This window comes from Corvus brachyrhynchos, unplaced genomic scaffold (genome assembly GCF_000691975.1).
Source record: "Corvus brachyrhynchos isolate BGI_N302 unplaced genomic scaffold, ASM69197v1 scaffold60, whole genome shotgun sequence".
Lineage (NCBI taxonomy): Eukaryota > Metazoa > Chordata > Aves > Passeriformes > Corvidae > Corvus > Corvus brachyrhynchos.
In genome coordinates, this window is record NW_008236767.1 from 7,283,657 (window position 1) to 7,298,356 (window position 14,700).

The 14,700-nt window shown below is 38.0% G+C and overlaps 1 long non-coding RNA gene across 1 annotated transcript in view; it reads right to left on the minus strand.

Moving 5' to 3' along the window:
• Positions 1 to 277: 277 nt before the first annotated feature.
• Positions 278 to 14,700, minus strand: part of LOC108444996 — a 22,302-nt gene continuing 7,879 nt past the window's right edge. Inside the window, exons 2-4 of the long non-coding RNA XR_001859729.1 lie at positions 4,922 to 4,983; positions 3,645 to 3,724; positions 278 to 3,505 (exon numbers count right to left, since the gene is read on the minus strand). This is a non-coding gene — a long non-coding RNA (uncharacterized LOC108444996). The remainder of the gene's footprint in view (positions 3,506 to 3,644; positions 3,725 to 4,921; positions 4,984 to 14,700) is intronic.

Sequence of the window (14,700 nt, forward strand, 5' to 3'; positions counted from 1 at the left end):
TGGTCACACTCTGCTAAATATAGCTCTTATATGAAGGGGAAAACCAATCTTTCAGTTTTCACTGATCTGCAATAACCCATCCACCATTGAACTCTCTATTTCCTCTGAATGTGATGACATTATTATGCAGAAATCTAGCACTACTCTGGACAGGCTAAACCATAAAATGTGAATGTTGCTAAAATTGCCTTAGAATACATTTATTTTCAATTTATATAAAAATGTTACACTGAAAGTGTCGGGTGGATATATATAAAAAATTTCTAACAATCAGTGCTGATATAAAGCTCATGGGTTTTATTACACACAAATCACACATTCAAAAAGCAGGCTTTCAATGAAAGCTCTCAGTAGCTAGGAAATGTCAAAATTAGGATTGCCATTGTATGGTTTTGTGCACATATTTTTATTATTGTCCTTTATTATTGTCTTCAAATACAAAATAATTCCTTACATACTACCTACTTCATTCAACATGCAAAACGGTCTTAAGAAAAATGTAGTCAATATTCTGGGTTTGTTTTTCCCTTTTATTCTACAACATCAGGCCATCTTTGTTGCTAAAATGTAGATTTAAAGACAGAAGAACACATTTTTCTTTTCAGTCACACTCATTATATCCACAACTGAGTGACATATACATATTAATTAATTATTTCCAATATCCATTTATGAATATGTCAAATGGCACACTTTAGGAGCTGAAGAGTGGCATGACTATTATGCAAGAGCCAGAGTGGTTAACACATATGTGAAAACAAATGTTTCCAGTGATTAGCCAGCAGAATTTGAGACACAGAAAGATCAGACGTCCCACAGCACTAAACACCACATAACAGCCTATGTAATCTTACTGCCTTTAGCTGAAATTGCAAGTTCCTAATACTTTCCTTAATCAGATTCCCTGGTACTGTAGTAAAAATTAGGGATGAGCTGTAAAAACTCCAATTTGATGTGACTTTCTGATGTTTTATGGCTGTATGTCCTCTTGGTTGTGATCCTGAATTCCATCAAACTGACTGGGGTTAAGTCCTTCTTTAAGAAAGGAGTCTGAGATCCCAAGGAGGGAGCAGAGTATGGAAAACATGCTACCAGCTAACACTCATAGTTTGGCTACAATTACAATGCTGATGCTATGCAGTTCAAAGGCAGGAGGTTTGTGGATGTCTGCCTGCAAGACATCCTTGGCACACAAGCTAAGATACAGTAGGAGAGGGTTCTCCAGGCTGTATTCAAGGGGTTTTGACTTCATTTGATCTGTTATTTTCTTGCAGTTCCCCATGGCAGTCACCAGACAACTACAACTGGTGAAAATATATTTCGCCAGGGCCGCCTTCATATGCAGCATTGCTCTGTTCCCAAACTGTTCCTGGACTTATACAAGGAAAGGGAGAACATTGCAGGAGATGAAAAGAGCAAAACCATAATAATAAATAGTAATAAATATTTATGTCACAATACTTATTGGAAAAGGAATTTTTAATAAAAGTTGCACAGAGAACCTTAATTTTCCAGTTTTCTCATGTCTGACTGTTGAATGTAAATGTAGGTAGAAGGCGTGAGCCCAGACTCACATCTCCTTTGAGCAATGAGTAGAGTGAGCCAGCCTCCAGCAAGAAATGGCTGACTTATTCTGGAGGTTACAGCTCATCATGAGCGGTGGCCAGCAGTGGATCTAGCCTGCCTGAATTTCTCAGGTCCCCTTCTAAACTTGTTTTAAGAACCATACCTTTTTGCATGAAAAGTATACCTTTTGTGTCTTTCAAAGTCCACTCTGACAATTTCATTTGGTGTTACTACTTGCACTGTCAGTTGTTTGTTATTGATCATCTCCATTCCACAAGTCTCACTTGTGCTGTAACCTATTTTTCCAAATTCTTTTTATTTTTATTTGCTTTCTAGCTATGCAAAAGACAATCCACATCTCTGCTTATTTTTGTTGTCTTCGTCTGGATCCTTGATAATTCTGTTATAGCTTTTTCTTTTGCTTGGGCATTCATAGGACCCCGGTGTCCTTAAATTTAGAATAATGTAATCTTGAAATATTAATAGATGATTAATATACACTGGGACATAATTATGTATTCTGTTATGCTCCTAAATATTTTCCTAATTATTCTTCAGATTCTAGTTATATTTATAGACACTGCTGAATGCTAAGCTGTTGTTTTGAAGAACAGTTTACAGCTACAGAATCTCTTTCCAGAATGGTAGTAATTAAACTGATGGCCATCCTATACTAATACTTGTAGGTTATTTCTTTTCCTAGACTTCACATTCCACTTCTTAACATATCATTTCATCTAACTGTTTATAATCTACTTGTAAGTTTGAGTTCCTTGACAACTTCTCACAATCAGCTTTAGATTATCCCAAATAATTCTGGATCATTTTCAGATTTTTGTCTCCTTATCATTCAAGGAATATCCATTTATGAATATGTCAAATGGCACATTTTTCACATGTAGAATATGTTTGAGCTCCTTTCTTTCTGAAAACCAGCTACCCACTCCTACCATCTGTTTCTTATACTTTCACCTGAACCATATGCTCAGTGGCTCCTCTGTAGATGACTGATATATGAGTCATGACTTCTCCTTGCAAAGGCTAGGTTGGCTTTTTCCTAGTATATCATGTTTTTCTCTTTCATTACTCATTCTGTGAAATGGAATATTCCTACAGATTTGCTCTTACATAAATATAATTTATTGGTTTGGAATTGTCTGAGTTAATCTAGAAAATCTTAAAATTTTGGTGTCATATTTGCCACTTTCCATTCTTCAGGTAACTCAAGTCATTTAAATGACAGACTATTATTCACAGATAATAATTTATTAGTTGTTTATTTCAGTTGCTTAGGAATTCCTGATGGAAGCAGCCCTGTGGGCTTATGCTCTGGTAAAGTGTAGCTGTGGAGTAGGAATCTCTCTGGCCTCTTTCACAATAAATGTTGACACAAGGAATTAATTTGGAGTGTATTTTTCTCCAATAGCATCACCTTAGTGAATGCTCCTTTCATAATTTGATTAACTGTTGAACCCACATATTTTATTGAAGACATTTCCTTCACAATTTAGAGAAAAAATTGTTCTAATATTTTTACCCTATTAGCTTTTCTCATGCTTGTTTTCACATGTGACCTCTTGAGCGTTTTTAAAAGAAGAGAATAGAGGAGAATCTTTCCTGTGGCAACAAGCAACAGAGGTGGAGAAAAACTTCGGAGATTTTAGCAGGGAGCAGATAGCAGCAAAGTTGTTCTTGCAGGTCCGCTGTGGAACTCTGAGATAACAGTTTGCCATTACTTTGCCATTTTTACCAGCAGCAGAACAGTAGTGAGACTCAGGACACTTGTGTTCACCCAGCCACGTGCAAATTGGGCAGTCTTTTCTTTCCCATTCCTCCCTCCTTTGACCTCTTCTTTGCCTTGACCTTGATCCTTATGTCAACTCATTTGAAATGTGTTGGTTGGCTTTTCCTAAGTTGCAACCTGAAGTCAACATTGAATCTATAAAATATCAGCCCAAAAGAGTTGGAAAATTTACAGTCAGTGAAAACAGATCTTTATAATTGAAAGCATGAAAGTGGCATAATAAGAGACAACATCACCTGTTCTGCCTAAAATAGCTACTGCTAAAGAAACTCACTTTCAGCTATGTGCTTTCAGGAGCATGGATAAGGGAGAACCACAGGGTGTCGATGGTACTATGGGGTTACGGCCTCCAAACTGTAAATGAAAGAAAATATTAATTATGTCATGCAAACAAAAACACATTACAAAATTCAACATTCTCATACCATTACTCCACAAGCATCTTCTGGAAAAGTTTTTCTCTTACAAAAGGCTTGCATAACTTACTTTCACTCACACTCTCTCTGCCTCCCTCTTGCAGAGCTTTACAGGAGCTTCACACTGGAAATCACTCCCCAACAACTTATTCATATGAATGCTATACTGTGTGCTACAAATGCTTGCCATGGGTCTTTTGGAAAGGACTGGTGCTTTCAGAGACCCAACTTTCAGGGAGGTCTTCTGCAAAACCATGAAACTAATCTGAACCTTACACTTAGTTCAGGTTTCATTCTCTGACCTTGCATCACAGATCCTATGAATAAAACATTGTCCTTTCAGTGCAGTCTCAATAACTGGACATTTTCTGGGTCTGTGGATTTGTACAATGAGATATCTACTCCAATCTGTGTACATAATGCTCCAATGCCTGCCAGGAATGGCTGCAATATTGACGCCTTTCAATGTAGATCACATCATTCACGGAGCAGAGTTCAATAAAATGATACTGTAGTTAACAAGTTTTATAACACAAAGTTACTTTAAAACATGGAACTAATCAGGAGGAAGCCTGTTTATGCATGTCACAGTTACATGGAATTGTCAATAAATAAACAAAGATTTGCTTCACCTATTGTCATGTAGATCAAGTAAGTCATTAATCTAAACTAATGAAGCTTAAGATATTTGACAGGCAGTTTTTATGGAGCTCTTTCTTAATGATATGTTTGCTTTTCTTTATAACACCAAGAGAGACCATTATCTAGAAAGCAGTACATTATAGCCCAAAAGCCTTGAATCCACTGCTTCTCTCCTTATCCCTGGCTCACATTGTGTAGCATTTACACTTACATTTTCATAGAGCTCTCCTGGATGAATAGCTTTACTCAGAAATGAATAAAAAATCCAGGTAAGAAATGCAACAGGAAAATAATGTGCTCATTGCTTGATCTTTAATCAGTTATGTCATTAGATAGTTAGTTAGTTAAGGATTTTTGAACTGTCATGGAACACAAAAATGAAGTCTAAACTCAAACAATTTAACAATGCATATTCTTTTTAAATTTACCTTTGCTATGAGGAAGCACAGAATAAACCCACTAAGAATGTTTCAGAGAAAGCAAGTTCACACACCTTGTTGCAAATTTCCAGGAATAAGGTTACTGGATTCTCTTCATGTATTCACAAGTTTGATACTACAGAACAGAAAAATGAAAGGCAATCTGGTTTCATTTCTGTTTGAAAATGGTGAGAAATAATGCAAGAAGGCCAGCTATTAGCAGATCATCTCCATTTCCTCTTGTACAAGTTGCTCACACGTAAACACCTAGTGCCACTTCAGATGCAACAGGCTACGAGACACACATCCAGGAGAAGCAGCTGTGACACTGCTCTAAAGACAGACCTGTACTTGCACAGCATCTGGAAACCAGACCACATCTCCTACAGCATCTCAGATGGCACTAGATACTCCTGGTTTTGCTCCCGAATCAAGCACAGGATGCTTTCTGCATTCCTGTGCTTGAGTGAGGTTCTTCCAGAAGTCGATACTAAATCTTGCTTGGAAAGGAACAAAATCTTCCTTAAAAATTTTCATATTTCTCTTGGTAATCTATATCATAAATTGCCTTATTGTTAAAAAGTAATGCTGTATTTCTACTTTTACTTAAGTTATTTTAACTCCTAGTCATTATATTTTTCAGGGCTTTGCCAGAGTAAAGACCCTGATTGTCTTTCTCTTCCCCTGAAAATACTGAAATGTACTGAATATTTAGTACTTGCATGACTCTGAGACCACTTAATGTAATTTCATTCAAAAGAAAATATTGTCTCATTTTAGAGAAAATTTGACAAAATTTGTTTGGATTGATGTTATGACTTCCATTGATCCAGGTTGAACAAAAGCGATGTGACCATTTTGGAATAAGTATGTGTTAATATATATATATCCCATTTATTCTGGTAAGTTCTTGTCTAGTTTTAACCTTTAATTCAGTTTTGAGTGTTCATTTTGTAGCAAGAACTTGACACCTTCTGAGTCACTGTTCCTGGTGAGCTCTGAAGTAACTATGCTCAGCTGATGGTTGCTAACTTTGAAGAGTTCTGTACTCAGCTGACACCAGAAAACTGAAGTTTGAAATTTCTTGGTGAAATTTTTTCAGAACATTATAAAAATTTTTAAAAACACAGACACCAAAAACAAAACAAAAAAAAGTACAGTGTAAAACTCTCAAATGTAAACTTTCCAAATCAGTGGAAACCAATAAACTGTTGCATGGAATCTGAGAAGGCTAAAAAAGACTGAGACCTGAAATGCCCAGATCAAAACCAAAACTTCTGTGGGTGACAAAAACCTGCATTAATGACAGTGTTCAGAAGTTTGATGACTTTCTATGTGCGTAACTTTCCTGCTCTTCTTCTGCTGTATACTCTGTGTGTGTAAATATCTGTATAAGTTACCTAGTTGAGATTAACTCTTTACTTTGTTGATATAATCAAGGTTACCAGAAAAAATTTATTTCTGCAGTTGACTGAGTGGGAGACATAAAGGCAGGAGAGAGGCTCAGCATCTGGTTTATTAGCTAGGGCAATTCTTTTCTATATCTGGACAGGTGGACTTTGGTCTTCTGAAATGACTCCAAACAGTATCAGGCACAGCATTAAAAGACACAGATTTTAAAAGAGCTATTCCGCAGGCCAAGGAGAATTAGATGATCATGGACCCAATGTTTTGAGGAAATCATAGGAGACTCTTGTTCCCATAGAGGCCAGGAGGAAACAGGCTAAATGAAACACAACCAGAGCTAACTGAAGTGAAAGAAAAAAAAGAAAAAAAGGTGTTTGACTCCTAGCTTTCAAATGAAGAATACCTAATGAACTCATGTGGTTTTGCAACTTCCAGAAGAGCCCAACTAAAGAGAAATCATCACCTGCCTCTTTAATGACTGTGTAACTATGTCTCTGAACAGTTGCTGATGGTACCAAACTATTGCCCTGATACCAGTGGCATTCTGATTTAAGACATCAATATGTGGCTTCTTAAGAGGCCAAAAGCTGGAAGGAAATATCTTGTATATTACCTGAAGTAAAGTCTCAAAGGGACCCACACAGATTTTTTTTCCATCAGAACAATTTTCTGATGGATCCTGCAGTTTTTGTAAATTAATATGTTTCAGGGGGCTGTTTCAATTAGATTTTATGTCTTCCAACCCCATTGAGAATTGTTTCAGGTTGCTTTGCCCAGATTAAAATATTTCACTGAACTAAGGAACCTAAAATATTTTATTTGAAAAGCTTCTTGAAATTGGCCTGATTTCTTTGTAACATTAAAAGTTTCTTGTGCCTGAGAATTGGCCTCTGCAGAACTACTTTTTTCCAGAAGCCAATACAACAAAGCTGGACAACGACGGGCAAAACCTCAGTGATATAATGCTGAGTGCATCGTGAAAAACCTAGTACCTCTGCAAACTTGAGACTTTATGGTTGGCTTGAGATTTTGACCATGGATGACTTTCAAGGACTTAGGCCACTGTCTGACAAAGAGTGAAGTACTCAGTTAACATCATGTGCGGGTGAATCCCAACATGTTCAGTTGCACGTGCATTACATCAGAATGGATACATGTGCTGGGGTGTTAAGGTTTTAGCACCATAAGTAACAGTACTCTTTCAGCAACCTCTTTCAGTCTGATGTAAACATGATGGTAGCCAAACACAGAATATCACAGATTTTCAGGCCTGAAGCAAGAACTCAGAAGAAGCTATTCTATACACTGAATCTACGTTATTACAGGAATTAGATTATACCCAGGGATCGTTGTTCAGTACTTATTATTCAAGAAATATCACCCAGATGCTAAGCCTGTACATTTACCTTTGTTAGGGAACCCCACATTATGAAAACTCCCTGCCCTTCAAACTATCCTCTAAAATATTTTAAAATTTGTCTTCCTGTTTTGTACCACAGAGAATTCTTTACTCTGGATACTTAGCTCCTAAAAAAAGAAGTAAAATATTATTATCAAGTCTCTTTTGCTAAGTATACAATCTGCTTCAGAACTGCTATAGGACTAATTCAAAGTAACTGAGATTTTCATTGCGTGTAAGCCATCTGAACACACCATCCTAACTCAAAATGGTTTTGTGAATCACTATAGCCAATCTGGCTGAGGTTTGTTCTCATTTGTAAATACTTGCTGCTGATGTCATTTAAACTGTTGTCAAATTCCCTTATGTATAAAGTATAAATATTGGTAGTTGTTCAGTATACATGTTATCTAATAGGTACTAAAGAAAACAAGCTCTGGATAGAAAGCGTTGGGTTGTTTCAAAACTTCCATAACTTTACAATAAGAGTGTTACTTTATTTTCTGGGATTAAAAAAATCTGTTCTGTTTACTACATAGCCATTTACATTCTGGCTTTGGATTTTCAAGAAGAATAAAAGTCTGTTTCCATTAGCACTAAAACCATAGAGAGACTTTCACCCTAGAAATGTCAGGCACCATTACTTTCTGTAGAGTCTGAAAGCACTGCATCTGTTGTTGTCAGAAATGGGCAACATGTCTATCCAGAGGAGAGCAATGAAGCCTGTGAAGAGAATTTGTTTAAAGCCAGGCAACGTTGTTTTTATAGATGGCAAGTAGCAGCAGTAGTAAGAAAAATACCAAATTTCCCTTCCTTAAGAAAGAAACACATGATTAAAGAAACGACTTGAGTTATTTGTTTTGCAGGAAGAAAGAGTAAATGCTTTGTATGGTTGAGGCAGTGTGATTTCCAAAGTTTGCAGCACACTTCAGATACAATAGGTGAACGCAATATTGGTATGTGGTACTGCACTTCAAGGAGTATTTCAAATAACCAGTGTTGACTTAATTCTTTTTGTTATTGTTGTATACTCCAAAAAGCAATTTTTTCAGAAAGGTATTATGCTTAAGAAGCAGATGCTAAACTTAAATGTTCATGAGAAAGTACCAAATTAGTAAAACTCCAGAATTAGTAGAATGTGAACTTAACAATACATGTTTTCTTACTATTTACACAATTCTCATTCATGTAACAGACTCACCTTAACTTGGATAGAGATATTAACTTATCTAAGGCTTTGTAAAAGCAGTCTACATGCATTTTCTCAATAGACAGATGCTGCACATGAATGAAGTTTTATAGACCCTGTCTCAAAATAAGCTAATATGAAAGTATCATGTAAAAAATTATGTGGTCCAGCAACATACACCCTAAGTTCTGCCCTGATATTTAAACAGGTTTTAAAACACAGTATGTAACAATATAATACCATTTTCATTCTCATTTTTTGGGGTTAAAAACCCCACTGGTGTACATGGGACAGTTTTTATTTTTCACAGCTATTATTACTATTATTATTATTATTACTATTAGATTATTTTATTTGCAGATTTTAGGTATAAAACCACATCTGTTGCAAGTACATCTGATGACAGTAATTGCCTTCAGGGTCATGATTTATATCAAAAATGATTTTTTTTCAAAACCGTTAAATTCATTCTCTTTAACTGAATTACAGATACTTCATTTTAAATATGGACTTTGCTTGAAAAATTCTTGTAACACAGCTCTGACTATCCACTCAATAGTTTTTATTAGTTTTGAGTTTAAAATAAACATAGTGAAATGAAATTCAGAAATTCGTAAAATGAAAGGGTAATGCCGAAAGACAAGACTCCCCTGAGAGTTCAAATAAAGATTTAACTTAATCTTTTCTCTTAGTCATTAAAGAGAGTATGATACAGTTCACAAGACCACGGCACTGGTAATCCAGTGTGAAAGACTCTCTGGATTGTGTCAGGAACATTCCTTGACAATCCCATGAACTCTTAATGTCTCTCTTTATGGTCTGTTGGGGAAAGAGAATGAGAATATAGAATCATAGAATTATATAGGTTGGAAAAATCCTTCCAGATCATCAAGTGGACATGCTCCAGCACCTCAGTGTCTTTTTTGAGGAGACCAAAACTGAACACGGCTTCAGCACCTCAGTCCTCTATTTCTGGTACAGGCCAGGATGCCAGTGACCTTCTTGGTCCCCTGGGCACACACTGGCTCATGTTCAGCCAGCTGTTGATGAGCACCCCCAGGTCCTTTTCCACTGGGCAGCTTTCCAGCCACTCTGCCCCCAGACTGTAGCACTTGGCCTTGCTGAACCTCATACACTTGGCCCATCTATCCAGCCTGTCCAGATCCATCTGCAGAGCCTTCCTGCACTCCAGCAGATCAGCACTCCCACCCAAGTTGGTGTTGCCTGCAAGCTGACTGAGGGTACACTCAATCCCCTTGTCCAGGTCATTAGTAAAGACATTAAACAGGACTGGCCCCAGTACTGAGCCCTAGGGAGCACCACTTGTGATTAGTTCCCAGCTGGATTCAACTCGTTCACCACCACTCTCTGGGCCTGATTTTTACCATCCAGCCAGATTTTTACCTAGCAGAGGTAACACCCATCCAAGCCATGGGCAGCCAGTTTCTCCAGTAAAATGCTATGGGAGGCAGTGCCAAAAGCTTTACAAAAGTCCAGGTAGACAACATCCATTCTTTCCCTCATCCACTAGATGGGTCACACTGTCATAGAAGGTTGGTCAAAAATAGGACCTGACTTTCCCAAACCTTGTTTTCTGGGTCTGATCCCCTTGTTGCTCTGCACATGCTGTGGGATGGCCCTCAAGATGGTCTGTTCCACCTTTCCTGACCTTCTCAAGCAATGAGGTCAGGCCGACAGGCCTGTAGTTTCCACCAGCTCCGTCAGTATCCTTGGATGAATCCCATCCATTCTGATGCAGACTTGTGGGTGTCAAATGTTGCAGCAGGTCACTGACCACTTCCCCTTGGATTATGAGGGCCTTATTCTGCTCCCCATCCCTGTCTTCCAGCTCAGGGGGCTGGGCAACCAGCAAAAAACTGGTCATATTAACAGGTCTTATTGCTGGTATTATTAAAGACTGAGGCAAAGAAACCATTAAGTATCTCAGCCTTTTCCTTATTCTTTGTCATGATATTTCCCCCCACAACCAAAAAAGAATGGAAATTCTCCTTAACCCATCTTTTGTTGTGGATGTATTTATAGAAACATTTTTCTTTTGCAGCACTATACACATTAATTCTAGCTGGGCTTTGGACCTTCTAGTATACTCCCTGCATAACTTCACAACCTGAGTTGTCTGCCCCTGCTTCCAAATATCATAAACTCTCCTTTTTACTCTGAATTCTAGGCAAATCTGTTCAGCCAGGATTTCTTCTTCCCTGCCATCTTGTCTTTTGGCACATGGGGACAGCGGGCTCCTTCACCTTTAGGATTTCCTTCTTGGAAAATGTCCAGCTTTCCTAGACTTCTTTGCCCTTCATGACTGCCTCCCAAGAACTCTCCTAATCAGTCTCCTAAACAGTCTAAACTCTGGAAGTCCAAGGTGACAGTTCTGCTGACCCCTCTCCTTACTTCTCCAAGAAGCAAAAACTCCATAATTTCATGATCACTGTGCAGCTGATGGCCTCCAACAATCACATCACCTAACAGTCCTTCTCCATTCACAAAAAGTGGGTCCAGTGAGCACCTTTCCTAGTTGGCTGCCTCAACAGCTGTGTCAGAAAGTTTTCTTCCACTCACTCCAGGCACCTCCTGGACTGTTTCCTGTCTTCTGTATTGTATTCTCAGCAGACATCCAGTAAGTTGAATATGCAGAGATTGGACCCACTACCTATATAGTAAAAGTTACATTTATTTCACAAGGCCTGGATTTTACTCACTGTGTCTAAAACCACTAGTAAAAGCTATTCAGGGCCTTGGGTAAGCATTGCTAAAAATTATGGAACTTCTCAGTAGGGTCATTTAACATAAAAACATGTCACAAATTCACAAGTGCATTCTGTGTTGAATGTATTATGGTAATTGAACTGTCATCATAGTGTTGTCAGTATGCATCTGTGTCTAATTGAAATACATTTCATTGCAGTTTAGCCATAAACAGTATGTGAAAAGTCTTTCTTGAAGGACTGGAGGGACTGGGGGATGGTTTCTGCAACTTTTTTGGGGGGGAGGGGGGGTGTTTGTTTATTAGTTTTTTTGGTTTGGTGTGATCTGTAAACAGGAACACCAGAAATGAGAAAATAGAATATTTAAATTAATAAAATTAGCCATATAGTCATGAATTTCAAGGAACTTTGGGGTTTAGCTGATTCTTAAATTGATTTTCCCAGCACTAATACTAGAATTGATCCAAGTAGGAAAAATTTACTTACAATTTTCCATTGTAGATCATTTAAAAAGAGTTGTGTAGTTTAGGCCTGAATACCACATGCAATAATTCATTGAACAGCAATCCATATGCTACACATCTCTGTTAATCTGTCAAGTGAAAATGCTAAACCAGGAACAGATGAGAATGCTAGATTTATTGTGACAATGTATTTTGGATTCCTTCTTTGCTTTTCTCACTTAAAAACTTCTACATTCTAGATATTATTCCTAGGTAAATACTTACTGATGACTTCCTGTTCTTTCCTGGTGAAAACTGGTCTGCTTTCACCCAGACTCTCAGCAGAGACTGTCCAAATTACCAGTTTAGTATTCATTATAGGACATTTTTTAAGTAATGCAATACCTAGTACTATCTCTAAAGAAACATAAATTAATTGAGTAGATGGTATATGTAAAGGTAAGTCTGCAGGGGAATAGATGAGAAAGTATCATATTGTTTTAAACTCTTGTTACAAGTTTAAGCTACAGAAAGGTGACATACCACCAGAAGAAATTTTTGGCTCATTCATGCAGCCAAAATTACTTAACTTTTAAATCTGAGTAAAAGCATGAGTATTGGTGGATTCACAACAGTGGTTGTATCTGGAAGAAGTTAGAAGGGCACACATGCATGTGTGTCTCTAGCGTGGGGCCCTAACCAGAGCGTTGGTTGTTGGCAGTCTGTGTGCGCTTTCTTTGCTGAGTTGGTTGAATTTAGGACACAGTCTAGGCTTGCACACTTGCCCACGAGCCTGAAAAGAGTCCTGGTGTTCCCAGTTTAGGTACAGACTGTGTGAATGCTATACCCCCAGTCATGATCACAAGCCAGTGTGGTCAAAATTTCTATTTTGTGAAGCTTATTTCTGGTTGTAATATGAAGGAAAAAAAACCAAACCAACACTAGTATTTTATCATCAAGCAGCTTCCTGTTCTTATATAAAGTTAATCTTGCTCTATGTGTGAAACAAAAAGGGTACGTGTCTGTCCTTGCAGCAGTTATCCAAGAAGTCTTCTCTTGCCTATCAGAAATCTGTAGGATCCTGCACGTCTTCCTCTCATGTGGCCAATGTTTGGCTTATACATTTTTGTTTAAAATGTAGTTCTTATTATTTTCAGCTTAGTCTCTGTTTAAGGAGACAGCAACATTCTAACTGAAGAGATAAACAGGATCTTCAGTGCTGGTCTTTCTGAACTGCTTGTCACCATGCAGTGAAATTCACAAGGCACATGTCGACGGCTTAGATTCCTCACTCAGCATTTCACTAAGCCATTCACTTATCAGGTACTGATATGCCTGATTAAGACCCACTGCAGTTCCTGTGATGACTTTTAGCCATACCTCCTCTTTTCCATCCATCAAGAGAGTGAAGCTGTACTTTCACAATCACCAGTTAGTTCCTTATCAGTCAGTCATGGCCGTGGGCCTTATTAATGCAAAATAATTCTCTCATCCTCTTGTCTCCTGACATCACTTTCTCCTCCAGTTTAATGGTGGGAAGCAATGAAGTAGCAGTACAGACATAGTGTGTGTCAGATAATCGTGGTAGCTACCAGGCAGCCAGATCATCAGACCTTTCACAGAAGGAAACAGAATTACTGATAAGAGAAGGCTTATATCAGATGAAGATGCTTTGTCTAGAAGAATCAAAATGAGCTTTTACAGGTTAGGAAGAAAGATAGCTGATGAAAGTACACAATAGAGAACATCTATAAGCCTGATGAGGAATATAAATAAAAAACAAACAAATAATGACACCAAATGTCAAGATTTATACACAAATTGTTAGCAGCTTTATGAAGCCTACCTATGTGGTGATATTGGAATATTGCTGTATATCCATTCCACAGCCATTTTTCTTGACTTTTTTTTCAAATAGATAAATCTCTTTTCCTGACTCTTAGCAGTACAGGCATACTTAAATATTGGCTGTTACTAGAAATAGATATTTCTGGATAAAAAAACAAGACAACAGAATATTAAATTCCATTTCAAACACTCATAAATTAGAAAATGCTGAAATTAAGTCTACTAGGTAGTAGTTCTGAGTCCATTCACTAAAATTAATCACATAAGCACATAATACTCAATTTTAAAACAGTGTTTTTAATGTGCATGATGTACACACTCACAATAAAAAAAAAATCTTTTCTGCTATTCATATTTTAGGATACTGAATGAATTTGGTATAGAGAATGTCCATATTTTTATGAGTATTACAACTTTGATATTTTCATGGATATTTTAGCATCCAGGTCTTCTAGTAATGTCATGGTTTAATATAGTTTGGGTCTTTAGTAAAGGGGCCTTCAGCCACAGAAGTGATTCTCTTGCAAAGAGGTGCTTACAGCTTCCTCTATGACCTGACAGAACCAATCAATTGGCTAGTTTGAATACTTTGGCAACTTTTTAAGCCACTTAAGAAGCTTGACATGCCTCTGTGATCCACATTTAAGAACGAACAGAGCCCGGGAAAGCTCTCTTGTCTTCTGGCTTTCGAACAGGTAGTGGGGGGCCCTGCAGGCGGCCCAGCGGGGCCGGGCCGAGGCACGGCCCTGTTCCACCTGCGGCCCCCCCCACACCCTGCTACATGCATACGGCGCGGCCCGGCTTTCCCCCGGCCCGGGCGGGCGGGGAGGGAGCACACGGG